The sequence below is a fragment of the Anabrus simplex genome, chromosome 2 (genome assembly GCF_040414725.1).
Source record: "Anabrus simplex isolate iqAnaSimp1 chromosome 2, ASM4041472v1, whole genome shotgun sequence".
Classification (NCBI taxonomy): Eukaryota; Metazoa; Arthropoda; class Insecta; order Orthoptera; family Tettigoniidae; genus Anabrus; species Anabrus simplex.
Genome location: NC_090266.1, coordinates 184551192 through 184571367, shown reverse-complemented (window position 1 = coordinate 184571367; position 20176 = coordinate 184551192). Strand labels below are relative to the sequence as shown.

The following is a 20176-nucleotide window of genomic DNA, read 5'->3' as shown; positions in this document are numbered from 1 at the left end:
AATATTTCACCAAAGATCTAACGCATGTGTATACAGGGTTCTTGACACTCTCGATACTTAAGAGGTATCAATATTGCACAATACTACTGTACACGAGCTCAACAGAGCAGCATTTTAAAAATTAATACCATAAGTAGCATATTTAAAAGTGGTCGCAGAAATACTCATCCCATAACCTTCTACAGAGCTGGTAGCAAGAAAATGGATGCAATTCTAAGCCAGAACACCAACCCCATAATAAAAGCAGCCTCTGTTCTTTATATTTCTGAAGATGGCCTACTACTAGCCTACTACTACTACTACTACTACTACTACTACTACTAAAGAAGTCTTGTAGCAAGGCAATAAACATTCTGAACTGCAACTTAAGGATACCTTCAAATGTGATACTGCATAATTTCTAGTATTATTTTGTTTCACTTTTCGTGGATAAGAAAAACACCACACTTCACCTACAAAATAACCTTAGTTCTGAGTGCAACCAATAACAAAAAGCTATTTTTGTTCTACATATCATCATGAGATTTGTTAAACTATCAAATTTTAAGCAACTTATTGTAACAATATCATATGTCAGGGTCTTTAGCTTGCACCTGATTTTGATTTTAGATTAACCTTTTCATCTTATTTTTAAGAGGCAGAAGACAATAGATTTTGTGGTCTCCCCTCTTCTCTGAATAATATGAGTGAAGTTTGGAAGTATTTTCAATCAGATCCTGTGAGTGATAACCATGCCATTTGCCACATTTGTAAAAAGAGATCCTCACAAGGTGGATAAATCTCAGAACACTAGCAAACTAAAGGAACATATCACCTCAGTTCATACAACTGTTTTTATTGAACCTCCCAATGAAAGCAGAAGATCGCAGCAGTGACAGTGTAACAAGTAACAGTGAAAGAGCCTGTGTTGGTTCATTTGATTTCAAAGTCACTGTTCTCATTATAGTCACCAACATCATACTACTCCAGTAAGAGTCAACCTACACTTATATATTTTCTGGAAAATAACCCCAGATTTGAACAAGGAGGATAAAGGCTAATTACCAGGAAAAATAACATGCATAATACGAGTCGTCCACTTGCTAAACAACATTTTTTTCGAATTGGCATTATTCAATGAAAAGCTCTCACACGGCTGTGAATTTTTTTTTTTTTTTTTTACAAGTTGCTTAACATCGCACTGACACAGATACGTCTTATGGCAACGATGGGATAGGAAAGGCCTAGGAATGGGAAGGAAGTGACTGTGGCCTTAAGGTACAGTCCCAGCATTTGCCTGGTGTAAAAATGAGGAAACCATGGAAAACCATCTTCAGGGCTGCCGACAGTGGGATTCGAACCCACTCTCCTGGATGCAATTTCTATTTTGTAAACCCTGATGAAATAGCTTGAAATGGTCAAAGGAATGTTCTGTCAACTTACAAAACCTGATAAAATTGGGATGGATGCAGATACAAAACTTGCTTCTTTTTTTTTTTTTTTAACCACACACTTGCAAAGCCTGCTAAATTACATAAGCAATATTGCGTATCAAAACCTGCTCATTTCAACAGTCGTAACACCATGTAAAGCATCCTGACACCTACGTGAAAATCATGAAGTTATAAATCTAGGACAAGAGTGTACTGTTTGAGACTGGAAACACTGGTCAGACAGTACCTTGAAGGAAACCGGACAGTGACATTTCCCGCCTTGAAAAGCTAAGAAACTTATTATGAACAATTTCCAGTCCGGACAGCTGATGACCTTAAACAATAAATTCCATCCCAACGGGCATCGTCCTGAAGGGCCAAACATTGAAAAACATAACTAAATAAATCCACTACGGAGACAACTGGGAGGAGATGGAAAAACTGAAGTTCTTTTAGGTCTTTTCAAGGAATATGACCGCCTACTTGGCAATGAAGGTAACAAGAATGGAGCGGTGTTTCATTTGATGGACGCTGAAGACGTTGAGATTACGTGCTCATTTGAGCATTGTTAGTATGATTTTAAAATGAAGATTCGACAGCTATAGTAACAAATGTTCTCGAATTCATCACTTTTGACGTTTTTAACTACCTATATTTGCTATCTTTCTTTCTGAATCCTTTATTACAATTTTTAGTTAATATTTTTGGTCATAAAAAATTCTGCATTCTTAAAAGCAATACCATTTTCCTTTTCTGTTTTTCAAGTACAATTTGTTTAGTTAAATTTACAAGTCATCACGATATTTGGACCATGAAAATAGTTACATTTCTTACTTTACTAGACTTTACTTTTTCCTAGAATGTTTAAATTCCTTTAATAATGTTATTTGCTTTATGTCCCAGTAACTACTTTTACGGTTTTCAGAGACGCTGAGGTGCCAGAATTTAGTCCTGCAGGAGTTATTTTATGTACCAGTAAATCTACCGATACGAGGCTGTCGTATATGAGCACCTTCAAATACCACTGGACTGAGCCAGGATCGAACCTGCCAAGTTGGGTTCAGAAGGCCAGTGCCTCAACCATCTGAGCCACTCAGACCGGCTTCAATTTCTTTAGAGTTCAGCTCAAGCAGGAGCTAAATTCCTTAATGTGTTCTTGAAATGATTATACTCTAAGCTCAAGAGAAGAGGGGTTAATTTCAACATGGACAAAAATTACTTGATATTAAATATTTTGTGACAATTTACTTTAATTTCTTTCATTTGGCTGTCACTTCCCAGGTATTTGTCCAAAATAATGTAATGTTGCAGCCACTTGCATTGTATAACACTTAAAATGAGTTCAAAATATGTAGACAAAATCAGACCTGCTATAACTGTTCCTTTAATCCATCGTCTTTGACGATGCTAAGCAGCTGGTTGTGTTTGTTTACAAGTGTTACACTTGCAAACCCTGCTAAACTCTATATACCACTTTTGAAAATGAGAAGAAGACTCTCATCGTGCACTGGCACTGCTGGTGGCCCCAAGTAGCCTATGCAGTGGCCTCCATGGTATGCACTAGCCATACATCTTGGTAGGTGAACTATTTACTAACTGATGAACCCATTTTAGCACATTGGAGCGAAACGTTGGCAACCAGGAATGAGTTAGTCAGAAAATGTATATTGGCCATCTATACTGGTATTATAAATTTACTCCCCCCACCCCATGGCACTACAGCCCTTGAAGGGCCTCGGCCTACCAAGCGACCGCTGCTCAGCTCGTAGGCCTGCGGAATGCAAGGGGTCGTGTGGTCAGCACGAAGAATCCTCTCGGCCGTTATTTTTTGCTTTCTAGACCGGGGCCGCTATCTCACCGTCAGATAGCTCCTCAATTCTAATCACATAGGCTCAGTGGACCTCGAACCAGCCCTCAGGTCCAGGTAAAAATCCCTGACCTGGCCGGGAATCGAACCTGGGGCCTCCGGGGTAAGAGGCACGCACGCTACCCCTACACCACGGGGCCGGCATAAATTTATTAATTCGGGACAAATATTTCATGTTCCCTATAGGAATCAACATCTATGCCATTCTGATCACTTTCTGATTAGCAAAACTTGTCAAATTTGACTTCCACTCGCAAAACGTACTATCTGTGAAGTTATTATTACACACTGTTAAAGAGCCATGAAACATCCTCAAGGACTGTTCAGTGGCACCAGGGTATTATATGTACACACTGAGGGGTGGTTGTGTTAGCGATTCATTTGTCATGAACATCACCGATCAGATGGCACTCAGGAAGCCTGTCCATGTGCACTTCTGCAGGCAGTAACTGTCCGAGGATGGAGGTGAATAGTGTTTCCAACATTCACTCTTAGGGTACAAACATGCCCTTTCAATGAATATGTGCTCCTGTTGAACAACTGCAGCCATTTCAACGAGGATGAATTGTGGGCCTGCAGCTAGCTGGAAGGACGTATCAATGGACTGCTGTACATGTTGAGCACAATGTATCGGTGGTGTGTCGCTGCTTTCAGCAGTGGTCTGTGAACATTTCTACACACGGAGACCAGACTCCGGACGTCCGCGTAGTACAGACGCACGTCAAGATCGATGCAATGTGCAAGCAGCGGTGGTCGACTCATCACCATCCAGGAATGAATTCCAGTCACATGTTGCATCAGCTGTGTCACCAACGACCATTGGGAACCGCCTGCTTGCAGCAGGATTACAATCACATGTGCCTCGGGTCAGCCTACCACTGACACCACCAAGCATGGCTACTCTGGTGTCATGTAAGAGTCGACTGGAGAGGGGAATGGTGCTATGTTGTCTTCAGTGGGGAGAGTAAGTTATGAACATATACACGTATGGTGTAGACCTGGTGAGAGGCCTATTCCAGAGTGCATTTGCCCACGACAACCAGGTCCCACTATAGGTCTCATGGTGTGGGCGGCCATCAGTTATAACTAGCGGTCACAGCTGGTGTTTCTGTAGAGTAACATAACCAGTGCCGGCTACTGCCATTTCTTCGACAGGAAGGTGATGCGCTTTTTCGGCAGGACAATGCACGTCCACATTCAGCTGCTACAATAAAACGTGCTCTCCGTTGTGTACAACTGCCCCAGATCTCTCACCATCTGAACACGTATGGGACATAATGAAGCGAGAACTTACGCATTCTCCAGACCCTGCAAGAACCATTCCCGAATTGCATCGAATTGTACTTCAAGAATACTTTTTGGGAAGATTATACGGAATTTAGCACTAAAATCAGCTATTTATTCCAGATTTATAGAAAAAAATCATTAATTTTTCTCCTCAAGATTAGCCGTAAGACTTTTTGCCAATATCTTCTGTTATTTTTACGAAGCGTTTAGCATGACTTGCAAGTGGACTCGTATATAAAGACAACCAGCCAGTTAGCATCATCGAACATGATGGATTTAAGGAATTTTTTCTTTGCCAGTGGCTTTACATCGCACCGACACAGATAGGTCTTATGACGATTATGGGATAGGAGAGGCCTAGGAGTTGGAAGGAAGCGGCCATGGCCTTAATTAAGGTACAGCCTAGTGTGAAAATGGGGAAACATGGAAAACCACCTTCAAGGCTGCCTACAGTGGGGGTTCAAACCCACTATCTCTTGGATACAAGCTCACAGCTCCGCACCCCTAACCACATGGCCAACTTGCCCGATCCTATATAAACTATGATGCCTACTCAGAAGCACATTAATATAGCCCAGAACTGTATGAAGAAAGAACATTAAAAGACAAGCTCCAAAATGCAGACAGCCTAGATGTTATGATGGATGTCTGAACATAAATGGCATCCAATGATTACCTAAGCTTCATTGAAAAATTTGTAGAACAAAATCAAGCTTCAGCATATACATGCATTGAAGTAATACCATTTCTACTTAGGTGAAAATACTTCACATTTCTTGAAACAGACATTAGAAACTTCATGATCAATGGACAAAATAATGGCTGTGATTCATGACGACAATCGTAATGTAGTAAGTACTTGCTTTACACGTCATACCCCCCATAGGTAGGTCTTATGCAACTATGGGATAGGAAAAGCCTAGGAATGGGAAGGAAGCAGCCATGGCCTTAATTAAGGTACAGGCTGGTGTGAAAATAGGAAACACGGAAAACCATCTTCAGGGCTGCCAACAGTGGGGGGCTTGAACCCACTATCTCCTGGATACAAGCTCACAGCTGCACACCCCTACCACATGACCTACTTGCCATGTGTAGCTCATACACTCCCAAATTTTTTTAAATGAGGCTTTTCAGTACAAGAAATATTCAGAATTTAACTGCTTATGAAGATAAACTAGCAGGAATTTTTAAAAATGCCTTGAAATCCACCAAGAATCTCGAAGTTGCACAAAAACGTCTTGCTGTACAGTACCACAACACCACCAGATTCAAGATAAATTTACATTATGGATTTCAGCACTTAATGTGTTGCAAAGACTTAAAGAACAAAAGAGAGTCAGCAGTTTATTAACATTCCAGACTGAATTTTTAGTAGAAAACAGTTTCACCCTCTATCCATCTCCTACCACAACTGCAACACTGGTTATAGCAATAAAAGAAAAAGCCACGATTTGTCGAGCCATGAGTGGTGGGATGGGATTAGGGTGACCAAATGTGTCACATTTTAAGGTATTTTGTAAGCCTAAATGTCCCACATTGGGAGCCATGTGTCCCACAATTGTTTTGTTTTCTATCTGAACAAATTTCCGTCTTAGTGTCATCGGTACAAATGTTCACAATATGCAACTGTCCTGTCATTTATCTTCAACTAAATATACCACTGCCAACAGTGTGATCTTTGGAAGTGCAATGAAGCTGGTCAGAGTATCTTTGGAGAAGTGTTCTGGACGTACACTCCGACTAACTATTAGTCCGTGGCCATTCTGCAGCACGAAGGGCATCAACATTGATATGTTGTATTAACTGGAATTCTTCTTTAAGTTTTTGGGATGTTTAAAATGGATTCGACATCAGATAGTGATGACTGTACTTCTACTTCAACAAAGAAAAAAGAGAGAAATCCATCATTTAAACCTAAGAAGGCAAAAGGGAAAAAATAAATTCATATGTACATACAGTATAATGCAAAGTGAGAAACCACCACACCATACTTCTCTCCTGATCAAAGTAACATCCCCAAATTGTCTTGTAAACTGTGTAAGACTACGTTCAGCGTTTCTCATGGATGAAGAGTGTTCAACTCAGATGAGAAAAACTGTACAATAAAGATGAGTGAAATATATATTTCTACATATTACTTCAGCAAGAAAATTCTTGGTTAAAAAAAGGAGGGAAACTGGCAACACAATGCTTTTGAAAATGTTACAATTTTTGCAGTTAAAGAATTACAGTTTAAAATGTAGCTCTCCCCCAAAATTGTGGAATTCCCCCCCCCCCCCCCCACATTTTTTTTTTTTTTACTGTCTTGTCCCTCATTCCATCCTTCAACAGTTTGTCACCCTAGATGGGATGCTAATAAATGAGTTTATGATACTATCATATTTATACTGCACATTTCCTAGCTTGCATAGGCAAAGGAAAAAAACCAACATAAGGGAAAAAGTATAAATCAGGTGCACGTTGACCTCTAACCCAAGTTACCTGTGTGGAAGTAGGGACGCCAACCATTACACCAACAGCGCTACAGGTACTCACACCCAAATAATTTATGCATGCTGTTAAAGCACCACTTCCTAGTTAAATATGGGTCAATGACAAACCCTCAGTCACACGTTTTTATTTTGATGTAAAGCAGGCGCGGCTCCATAAAACGATCTGCATAGCTGCAGAACCACCACAATGAAAGATATACAGTAATATATAGCGATTAGCGATCCCATTTCATATTGATTGTTTATGTCGAGCCAAAGATCGATACCCATACAGCTGCTGGTGATCTGGCAACCCTGTTTAGAACTGTGAACGACAGAACCGAGGCCGACGAGACAGAACATTAGGTGAGCACACTTAACTACAGCTTTCTTCCGATAGGTGGCTAAGGGTCGCCCATGCGGTTCTGTATGAACTGCACGCCTTGCAGTACGTCTGACCTATTCCAGTGACCATAGAGTTAGTAAATAATACACTAGACAGCGCCACCGTCCGTGAGAGAATCTCTGCAGCGAGCGAGCATGTTATAATCTCAGCTGTTTGGGAAAAGCTCCCTCCAGTGTACTCCTTAGTGTAAACAGAGAACATATAAAACTGTGTGGATATTGATATGGTTTAAAATTTTTACATGTCAACATCCTCAGATACTACAGTAGAGTTGTGATGCTTCTGCTCAGTATAAAGAAAGCCCAAATAGCTTAAATACAGGATAAATGCGTGATAAAAGAGGATGGTTGTGATTAAGTAACACAAAATCAATTTACTGTCCATGTTAAGTCTTCAAACAACGTACCTTATGATTGGGGGTATGTATATTTTTCTGTCCTTGGTGTAAATGACCAGGACTTCAGCAAAATTCTATCCAACGACCGAAAACTTTCTCTCGTACGAAGCGAATGAGCGAGTTCTTAGGTTTACAAGTAAGTTATATACAGTAATCATGACTATGTTTCTCCGTAATGGTAGTGAATTCTTCCGAGTTAGTAGTCATGAAAATGAAAACAGAAACGCTAGTACCATCAGATGATATTCCCCCTCCATTAAGAAAACCGGCTGCCAAAGATGTATGCAGGTCTCGGAACGTTTGTAAATATGTATGTGTCGATAGGTCAACATTTTTTTTCGATAAGCGGAAGAGGGGCTTTATTTTTGAAACTTGTTAATTGTTGTTTTTTTGTACAAGTCAGTTATTTATATTGTAGATGTCCCTCGAAATCGGGGTCTTACAAATTGAAATGAACGTCTACCTGTATTATTTCGGTACATTTTCGAGAACTTCACACTGATAGGACATGGAGTAAAGCGTTTCCGCGGGGTTGAAGGAAGGATTCACACGAGCTCAGCTGACATTTTCCGTGTGCAATACGAATTTAGATTTGTCTATTACACTTACTGTACCGGGCGAGATGGCCGCACGCGTAGAGGCACACGGCTGTGAGCTTGCATCCGGGAGATAGTAGGTTTGAATCCCACTATCGGCAGCCCTGAAAATGGTTTTCCGTGGTTTCCCATTTTCACACCAGGCAAATGCTGGGGCTGTACCTTAATTAAGGCCACGGCCGCTTCCTTCCAACTCGTAGGCCTTTCCAATCCCATCGTCGCCGTAAGACCTATCTGCATCGGCGCGACATAAAGCCCCTAGCAAAAAAAAAAAAAAAAACAACACTTACTGCATTGGACTGGGCGTCACAGAGCAGAACCACCAACATTATTCAGCACGAGCCGCCACTGATGTAAAGTAACTTCCCTGTTGGGCATCAAGTACTTGACCCATTCAGTACATTGTAGATTAACCAAACAAAACAAAATTCAATGAATGGATTAACATACCTATCCAGTCATAAAAGCATTAGTTTCACTGATGCAACGACAATACACACAAAAATCTTTAAAATGTTCATAGTTGTGTTATAGCACTATATCTTGATGGATTAAAATGTTCAAGTGAATCTTCTTTCTTTTAACAATATACAAACCAAACGCTCATGAGGTGGGGCAATAAAGTGCATAGCGGGGAACTTTCTCTTGTTTGTAGTGAACTTCAAATGGGAAAAATGAAACATGAGAATTCTTGCCAAGAAAAACAGCAAACGTAGATGTAGAATACAAAACTTGTGGGATGTCTAAAAGACAAAGAAAAGGAAGAATAAAATAAAATGGTAGGGTTTAATAAGGAAAATCTAAAGACTTGAATGACAACATACTCCCCGCTGGTGCCGTTGGATGTTCTAAGGCTAGTCTATAGCCGTGTTTGTATGAGACTAGTTTTCTGCATACTACTTGAACGCTCCAGCTGGGAAGCAGCCTAGTCAATGCGAGGTGGAGGAGGCATACAGGGAGGAACTGGAGCAGTCAGGGCCATGTCGAAGCTTGATGAGTTAGGGGACAGGTCCTTTCTTATTTTCCGGGCATTTTCTTCTTTTTAATGACTAAATAACTCAAATAAAATTTTAGGTTTTCTTGGAAATTTCATACAGATTTCCCGTGGGATCGAACCTCTCATCTATGTGAATGAAGATGTTTTCAAAAATGTTCAACAGTACACATTTATTTTCAATGCATAAAACACAGAGATCTTGGTTTAATGTATATAAAGAACGAGAAATCTGTCATGTATACCAGTACTGATGGCAGGAAATGTATTTTTTAGCATTAGTATGTTCTTGATGTCTGACATTGAAGTTTCTGCCAATCTGGCCCACATAGCTCGCTTCACATTGTAGACATTCCAAATTTGTAGACTCCAGAGTTTGAAAATTTATTAACGCCGTTGACTACTTGAATTATGAAAAATTAATCAATTAGTGTTATCAGTCATGAATGCTATAGTGAAATTTTCCTTTTTAAAGAGATTGGAAACTTTCCACATTTCAACATTTCCACATTTTTTCCCCTCAAATCCCTAATGAGTGTACTAGAATGTTTATTTTTCATTTTTTTATGATCTACAAAGTTCCTTCTGAATCTTTTAAGTGCAATTAAATAAACAGTATTGATTTCTTTCTTGAAGTTCTTGTGAGAAAGAGGAATATAAAAAGCTCTGTGGACCATATTGTAAAAGGTCACTATTTTATCAGCACCTGGGTGAAGGGAATTCTGTCTAATGGAATTTTATGTTTGTGTGGGTTTCCTATAGATATTGAAGGAAAGATCTGTTGTGCTCCTTGCAATTGTTAGATCTAGATAACCAACAGATTTATTGATTTCAGATTCTATGGTAAATTTAATGTAGGGATCTAAAGAATTAAGTTGATCTAATATTATTGTGCTGTTAGTTATCTGCTGATTTATTATTGCAAAGACATCAACTACGTACCTCACCCAAAAGGAAATTCCTTCGATGTTAATAATTTTCATTTTTCAAATGTTATCAATGTAAATGTCAGGCAGAATACCAGAGGCAGGGGAAAGCATATGGAGACCCTTTTGCTGGTATATTATAATTATTCCTGGGCTGGGTGGCTCATACGGTTGAGGGGCTGGCCTTCTGACCCCAACTTGGCAGGTTTGATCCTGGCTCAGTCCAGTGGTATTTGAAGGTGCTCAAATACATCAGCCTCCTGTCGGTAGACTTACTGGCATGCAAAAGAACTCCTGCTGGACCAAATTCCGGCACATCGGCGTCTCCGAAAACCGCAAAAGTAGTTAGTGGGATGTAAAGCAAATAACATTATTATAATATTAAAAATGAAAATCCACAGCCTGTTTCCAGTCATTTGACCGGGTCGGGAATGGAATGAATGAAGCCCCCATCTAGTGGCGAGGACAGAAAATGTGCCGGCTGCCGAAGCCTGTCGCACTCCTCTGGGGTAATGACAGATGAAATGAAATTGGAGAGTAGTGCTGGAATGAATTATGACAGGGAAAACCGGAGTACCCGGAGACAAACCTGTCCCGCCTCTGCTTTGTCCAGCATAAATCTCACATGGAATGACCGGGATTCGAACCACGGAACCCAGTGGTAAGAGGCCGGCGTGCTGCCGCCTGAGCCACGAAGGATACATTAATATAATATTATCGAAAGTAAAAAAAGTTATGGAGAATAAATTCCAGAATGGAAATAAATTCATCTTATTTCTTGTTTGCTTAAAGAACTATAACTGTTAAGATTACTTTTTATTATTGACATCTTCTTATCTATTGGGATACTAGTGTACATATATGGCCGCGTGCACACCGAGCGCGCTTCGCATAGTGTGTCGCGTGTTGCTCAACGCTAAGCATAACCAGTGCTTTGTTCGTAATCCAGGTGTTCACACCGTCCGCGCTCTGCTGCACTGAACGCCAATCTTACAGCTAAGTGAAGCACCAGAAAACGCACAGTGTTGGTTAATTGCTTAGCGTTACCTAGCTGGTTCTGAATCTATGGAAGAAGAAATTATTCATGCAGTGTTTCAAAGAGAAGAAATATGGAACCCAAGACACAAAAACTATAAAAATGTAACTGTTTTGCAAAATAAGTGGACTTAAGTATCTACAACAGTTGTACCGCATTCCTACAGTAAACATATACAGTAATATTACTTCTACTGTCACACTTTACTGGGCTTAACATTGTGACAGGATGAAACTGAGTATGAATTTTAGTGTCGGAAGTGTCCGAGGAGAAGTTCGGCTTGCCAGGTGCAGGTCTATTGAATTGACGCCCGTAGATGACCTGCATCATGAGGATGAAATGATTATAAATACACACATACACCCAGCCCCCGTGCCAATGCAATTTACTAATTATGATTACAATTCCCGGCTCTGCCGGGAATCGAACCCGGGACTCTGTGACCAAAGGCCAGTGCGGTAACCATTAGCCATGTAGCCGGACACTTTGTGACAAAGTCATAGAATCTCCCAGACTCTGTCATATCGGTTTATAATTTTGCCAATGGAGGTGGTAACATGAAGAATATCACTCTGCAGGATAGGAGTGGGCTTGAAAGTAAATATTTCTGTTTATTAATTATATTTGTCACACATTTACTCAACTTTTGTTACGATGATTAATTGTGTATGCTAATTGTAACAATATTGCAAAATACTATTTATAATTATTATATAAAGAGCATGATTTAGTTGGAAATTTAATTTACACGTGTTTGTGACACGGTGTTCCTAGATAATTCGGAAAATTGAATTTCTCCCAATACTTCTCTGCTACTTGACGCCACATTTCAGTTGCAGGGTTTGGAAGGTCAAAGGTATTTTTTGTCATTCTTAAGTAATCATAAAATTTATCGCGATAAAGTCTTGCATCTCTGTGCAAATGATGGAATTCTCTGAAAGTAATTCGTTCTTCATTAAATTCATGAACCCACTTTCGATTCTTTTTCCTAATTTTCAATTTTAGGTAACTGTTATCCATCAGTAAACCGTTTCTAGTGTACTTGAATAACGGCATTAGTTTGTGACCAACCTAAAACACCTCGCACTAACCTAAGCTGAGAGCACGGCGTACAGTTTTCGGTGTGAACAGCAAGCACGCCTTGCGCTATGCATAGCATTTCACGCTACACGCGACACACTATGCGAAGCGTGCTCGGTGTGCACGCGGCCTTAGGTATGTCGAATGCTAGTTGCTTGACGTCGCACCGACACAGATAGGTCTTATGGCGATGATGGGACAGGAAAGGGAACAGGGAACTGGAAATCAAGTGGGGATGACATAAAATTGTTAGTGTTGAACTGTAGAAGTAGTGTAAAAAAAGGAATAGAATTAATTTAATAGATATATATTTACCAGATATTGTAATAGGAGTTGAATCATGGCTGAGAAATGATATAATGGATGCAGAAATTTTCTCACGGCACGGGAGTGTGTATCGTAGAGATAGGATAGGAATGGTGGGAGGGGGAGTATTCATTCTGGTGAAAGAAGAATTTGTAAGCTACGAAAAAGTTAAAGATGAGACACATGAAATTCTAGGTGTAAGGCCCATTTCTAAAGATAATAGGCAACTTGATATATTTGGAGTGTACAGACCGAGAAAGGGTAGCACTGACGTAGATTCGGAATTATTTGATAGGATAGGTGGCTATGCACGAAACGACATGGAAAGAAATGTGATTGTAGTGGGAGATCTGAATTTGCCAGATGTCAATTGGGAAGGAAATGCGAATGACAGGAAGCATGACCAACAAATGGCAAATAAGTTAATATGGGAAGGACAGCTGATTCAGAAAGTGATGGAACCAACCAGAGGGAAAAATATCCTGGATGTGGTGCTGATAAAACCAGATGAGCTCTATAGGGAAACTGAAGTAATAGATGGTATTAGTGATCATGAAGCTGTTTTTGTCGTAGTCAAAAATAAATGTGATAGAAAGGAAGGTCTTAAAACTAGGACTATTAGGCAGTACCATATGGCTGATACAGCAGGCATGAGGCAGTTTCTAAAAAGTAACTATGATTGGTGGAAAACGGTAAATAAAAATGTAAACAGGCTCTGGGATGGGTTTAAAGAAATTGTTGAGGAATGCAAAAACAGGTTTGTACCTTTAAGGGAGGTAAGGAATGGTAAAGCCCCACCTTTTTATAATAGAGAAATAAAGAGACTAAAAAGGAGGTGCAGACTGGAAAGAAATAGAGTTAGAAATGGCTGTGGAAGTAAGGAGAAATTGAAGAAACTTACTAGAAAATTGAATCTAGCAAAGAAGGCAGCTAAGGATAACATGATGGCAAGCATAATTGGCAGTCATACAAATTTTAGTGAAAAATGGAAGGGTATGTATAGGTATTTTAAGGCAGAAACAGGTTCCAAAAAGGACATTCCAGGAATAATTAATGAACAAGGGGAGTGTGTATGAGAGGATCTTCAAAAGGCAGAAGTATTCAGTAGGCAGTATGTAAAAATTGTTGATTACAAGGAAAATGTCGAGATAGAGGAGGAGACTAAGGCCAATGAAGTATTAAAATTTACATATGATAACAATGACATTTACAATAAGATACAAAAGTTGAAAACTAGAAAAGCGGCTGGAATTGATCAGATTTCTGGGGATATACTAAAGATAATGGGTTGGGATATAGTACCATATCCGAGATACTTATTTGATTATTGTTTGGTCGGAGGAGCTATACCAGATGAATGGAGAGTTGCTATAGTAGCCCCTGTGTACAAAGGAAAGGGTGATAGACATAAAGCTGAAAATTACAGGCCAGTAAGTTTGACATGCATTGTATGCAAGCTTTGGGAAGGCATTCTTTCTGATTATATTAAACATGTTTGTGAAATTAATAACTGGTTCGATAGAAGGCAGTTCAGTTTTAGGAAAGGTTCTTCCACTGAAGCTCAACTTGTAGGATTCCAGCAAGATATAGCAGATATCATGGATTCTGGAGGTCAAATGGACTGTATCGTGATTGACCTGTCTAAAGCATTTGATAGGCTGGATCATGGGAGACTCCTGGCAAAAATGAGTGCAACTGGACTAGACAAAAGTGTGACTGAATGGGTTGCTATATTTCTAGAAAATAGATCTCAGAGAATTAGAGTAGTTGAAGCTTTATCTGACCCTGTAATAATTAAGAGGGGAATTCCTCAAGGCAGTATTATCGGACCTTTATGTTTTCTTACATATATAAATGATATGAGTAAAGGAGTGGAATCGGAGGTAAGGCTTTTTGCGGATGATGTTATTCTGTATAGAGTAATAAATAATTTACAAGATTCTGAGCAACTGCAACGTGACCTCGATAATGTTGTGAGACGGACAGCAGGCAATGGTATGTTGATAAACAGGGTTAAAAGTCAGGTTGTGAGTTTCACAAATAGAAAAAGTCCTCTCAGTTTTAATTACTGCGTTGATGGGGTAAAAGTTCCCGTTGGGGATCATTGTAAGTATCTACGTGTTAATATAAGGAAAGACCTTCATTGGGGTAATCGCATAAATGGGGTTGTAAATAAAGGGTACAGATCTCTGCACATGGTTATGAAGGTGTTTAGGGGTTGTAGTACGGATGTAAAGGAGAGGTCATATAAGTCTCTGGTAAGACCCCAACTAGAGTATGGTTCCAGTGTATGGGACCCTCACCAGGATTACCTGATACAAGAACTGGAAAAAATCCAAAGAAAAGCAGCTCGATTTGTTCGGGGTGATTTCCGACAAAAGAGTAGCGTTACAAAAATGTTGCAAAGTTTGGGTTGGGAAGAATTGAGAGAAAGAAGAAGAGCTGCTCGACTAAGTGGTATGTTGATGTAGATGTTGATTCCCATAGGGAATCAGAAATAATCTACATCATCTGATGGCCAAGCAGGCAACATTTTTTGATAATGAGACAATGTGTCTCATAGTGCATTGGCACTGCCGGTGGCTACAATTAGCCTACGCAGTGGCCTCCACGGTATGCACTGTCCAGCGTCTTGGTAGGTGTACTAGGTACCAAATGATGAGCCCAGCCCAGCACACGGGGGCGAAACGCTGGCAACCAGGAATGAGTTAGCTGAAAATTTATAATGTCCAATAACGGACCATTTATATTGGTATTATTAAGTGGTATGTTCCGAGCTGTCAGTGGAGAGATGGCGTGGAATGACATTAGTAGACGAATAAGTTTGAGTGGCGTTTATAAAAGTAGGAAAGATCACAATATGAAAATAAAGGTGGAATTCAAGAGGACAAACTGGGGCAAATATTCATTTATAGGAAGGGGAGTTACGGATTGGAATAACTTACCAAGGGAGACGTTCAATTAATTTCCAATTCCTTTGAAATCATTTAGGAAAAGGCTAGGAAAATAACAGATAGGGAACCTGCCACCTGGGCGACTGCCCTAAATGCAGATCAGTATTGATTGATTCAAGAAAGGGCTAGGAGTAGGAAGGAAGTGGCCATGGCCCTAATTAAAGCGCAGCCCCAGCATTTGCCTGGTGTGAAAATGGGAAACCACGGAAAACCATTGGTATAGATGTTGATTCCCATAGGGAATCTGAAATATTTGTTCCGAATGAGTAAATTTATAATACCAGTATAAATGGTCCGTTATTGGACATTATAAATTTTCTAGCCAACTCATTCCTGGTTGCCAGCGTTTCGCCCGCGTGTGATAGGCTGGGCTCATCAGTTGGTACCTAGCACACCTGCCAAGACGCTGGCTAGTGCATACCGTGGAGGCCACTGCGATATATCATCTGATGGCCAAGCAGGCATCAATTTTGGATAATGAGACAAAGTCTCTCATAGTGCATTGGCACTGCCGGTAGCTACAATTAGCCTACGCAGTGGCCTCCACGGTATGCACTAGCCAGCGTCTTGGTAGGTGTGCTAGGTACCAACTGATGAGCCCAGCTTATCACACGAGGGCAAAACGCTGGCAACCAGGAATGAGTTAGCTGAAAAAAATTTATAATGTCCAATAATGGACCATTTATATTGGTATTATAAACCATTGGTATGTCGAATGAATGTAAGGTGTCATGAGGTTTGAGTTCTAAACGTCTGGCTATTTTACAGAATTCAACAGAATTCTGCACTGTGCTTTTTTTGGTAAATACGAAGTGTTTTTTAAGAACGTTTCTTTGAACTGAGAGGCTATGTTTGAAATTGACAATGGGTCTAATGGGAAGGTTCTCCTAGTGAATTTTTTGTAAGGCCCTGGCTGGTGGAAGTCTGGGATTCATACTAGCTTATTTGTTAGTTTCTTGTTCATTTAAGAGCAATTCTTCTGAATTTTTCCAGTGTTTTAAATCCTGGAAAGGCTGCTATCGGCAAAAGGAAGTTCGGTTTTAGTGACAATCTTGCCCAGAAATCAAGACAGTGGTATTCCCTTTATCGGCTTTAGTGACATTTGTGTCATTTTCTTTGATTTTATGCTTTAAATTGGCGATATGTTTTATGGAATCATTTAACCTCTTAGGGTCTGAATCAATCTTAGAAGTTTGCAACTTTTTTTTCGGATTTCAAACCTAAGCTTCTCTTGTTCATCGGCGGAAAATTTTTGAGAGAGCTTGTTTGGTTTTATCTGTTGTGATGATTAGATTATCAGACTTAGAAGCTTTAGACTAATTATGTTTTGAACCTTAATTTAAAATACACTGAAGAAAATGAAAATTGCAACACCCAGAAAGAGTGGTGCTACATTGCTGCAAATGAACATGCAGCATGAGTGTTCGGTTGTGATTCGATGATTACACTTTCAGGTCCCTCTGACCGCAAGTTTGGACAACAATCAATACAGGATGTGCCCACCACGAGCTGCAAGACATTGATGAATTCGCCGAGGCATGGAGCCAATAAGGCCCTGGATCGCTTCCTGAGGAATTGGGCCCATGCTTGCTGCACTGCACGGGTCAGTTGTTCCAGAGTTGTGGGTGGCTGAGGACGGTTGGCCAGTTGTCGACCCATCATGTCCCACACATACTCAATAGGACTGAGGTCCGGGGATCTGGCGGGCCATTCTAGGTTGTGATGTCGTGGAAAGCTTCTCTGGAGATGTGTGCAGTGTGACCCCGGGCATTGTCCTGCTGAAACATCCCATTAGCAATGTTCGCCATCATAGGGACAACCACTTGATTGAGTACCGTCGAGCAGTCATAGTGCCCTCAACAAGCACTAATTGTAATTTCACATTAAAGCCAATAGCTCCCCAGACCACAATACTTGGTGTTGGCCCTGTGTGCCTCTCGACAATAAGATCTGGGCGGCCCCTCTCCCCGGTATGTCGGCGCACACGATTCTGGCGATCACTGCGGGCAAGACAGAAGCGCGATTCATCACTAAAGACGACCCTATGCCATTCGTCGACTCACGTCGATCTTTCTCGACACCAGGCCAGCCTTACACGTCGCTGTTTTGGGGTCAATGGAACACCTTCTGCAGGGACACAGGCTTGTAAGCCAGCTGCACGCAGGCGATTACCAACTGTTTGTTGTGTAACGTGGGGTGCCACAGCTGCTCGAATTTGCGCTGCTGTTGCAGGGGGTTCAATCCGGGCCATCCGAATGATGCGGCGATCCTCTCTCACAGTTGTCTGTCACGCTGGGCCTGTGCCAGGTCTACGAGTGTGGTTACCTTCATTTGACCACTGCTGCCATACACGTTGTATCGTAGATGCCTGTCGGCCAACACGTGCAGCGACAGTCCCTAGCGATAATCCAGCCTCACACGGCCCAATTACCCGAGCCCTCTCAAATGGCGACAGTTGTTGATAGCGTGCTCTTCTCTGTCATCGAGGCATGTTTGACGGGGAACACTTCACTGCACAGACTGCAAGTCAACTACGCTACACCAGAGTCCGTATACTGGAGTTGATTCCTCCGCGACCAATCACGTGGGGAGACCTGTAGCAACAATCCAATGGGTCTGAAACTTTGATCATTTACATACCTACCTGGCACCGTTCCATATCTTGAAAATCAACACAAACGACCAATGCCTTCATGGTGTTGCAATTTCCATTTTCTTAAGTGTATTTAGGTCAGCTTCGCTGGGAAATAGATCTGTGCACTGATTGTCATGTTTGGACTGTCTAATATGCAAAAGTTTCATAGTTTCAAAAGCTTTTCAAGTTTCACATTCCCAATTTGAAGTCCACTACGAACAAGAGAAAGTTCCCCGCTATGAGCTTTGTTATTACCCCACCTCATGAGCGTTTGGTTCCCATATAGTTAATTGAAAGAAGGTTCACATGAACATTTTTAATCCATCAAGATATAGTGCCATACCACATCGATGAACATTTTGAAGATTTTTATGTGGATTGTGTTGCATCAATGAACCTAATGTTTTTATCACTGGATAGATATGTTAATCCATTCATTAAATTTTGTTTGGTTTGGTTAATCTACAGTGTATCTAATGGGTTAAGTACTTAATGATCAACAGGGAAATTAGGATTTCCCTCAATTAACTCTGTAATGTTTCAATTGGAAATGTTTTTGTCTTTTATAATTTATATTAGCTGAAGATGTCCAACATTTGGATGAAATGTGTACTAATAACTTTTAACAGGTGACTCTTAACTGATTAAATGATGTATGGTATTGAATAGGTGGATCTATAATATTTTAATGTATACAGATATAAAAATGCAGAAGGAGAGCTACTACTAGATTTTTGTGAGATTAATAGTAGGCAACACATGGTTCAGAAAGAACAGCCATAAAATAACTAGATATGGATGGGAAAAGAGAACAAAAACAATGATCTAATTTTAGTTGAGAGAGGAAGCTTCCTCAATCTTACTGGATCATTCTTTATCGAATCCCTTAGATTTTGCATAGATTCTCTTAGAACTGGCTTTACGTCGCACAGATACGTCTTATGGCAATGATGGAATAAGAAAAGTCTAGGAGTAGGAAGGAAGCAGGTGTGGCCTTAATTAAGGTACAGCCTCAGCATTTGTCTGGTGTGAAAACTGAAAACCACGGATAACCACCTCCAGGGCTGCCGACAGTGGGATTCGAACCCACAACCTCCAGAATGCAAACTTATAGCTGTACATTCTTCCTATTTTTCATTTGAAGCTTTAGACTTCCTTGGATTTTTTTTTTTTTGTTCTTAGCCATTATTATATTACTGTAAAAATAAAGCCTAATTTAGGAAAAAATACTTTCCAGTTTCATTATTCAGATTACCAATTAGATTGTGTACTAAGGAGAAATCCATGTAACACAACATTTTATAATGCATCACGAACACCGTTACCTGTGCTCACCTCCACGAATAGCACTCAGGGATAACAGTGACGGAGGTGAGATTTTTTTCAACTACTTGAAAACATTTGAGGTTTGGAAATCTCACTTTTAGACTATAATGTCCGCCTCCGTAGTGTAACGGTTAGCACTATTAGCTGCAGTCCTCGGTGGCCTGGGTTCGATTCCCAGTACGGTACTGCCAGAAATTTAAGAATGACAGGAGAGCTGGTATGTGCTTGAAATGGTACATGCAGCTCATCTCCATTAGGTATTCTTGATCCATTTTCTCATACTGATGACTTTACAGATGCCAGGGTACAGACAGGAATGTTTTCATGCTTGTGGAGATTCCTATCCTATACATGAGCCCGATATTAGTTCTTTTTCCTGTGATCTTTATATTGTTGGATTGTGGGGTCCAAAACACAAAACCGTATCCTATATTCGCCGTTAGGGCATATATTTTAGAGCATAAAGCTTCCCATCCAGAAACT

At 40.4% G+C, this 20176-nt stretch overlaps 1 protein-coding gene across 3 annotated transcripts in view; it reads right to left on the bottom strand.

Moving 5' to 3' along the window:
• Positions 1–20176, bottom strand: part of NUCB1 (Nucleobindin 1) — a 234851-nt gene that overhangs the window by 213754 nt on the left and 921 nt on the right. The window lies entirely within an intron of this gene.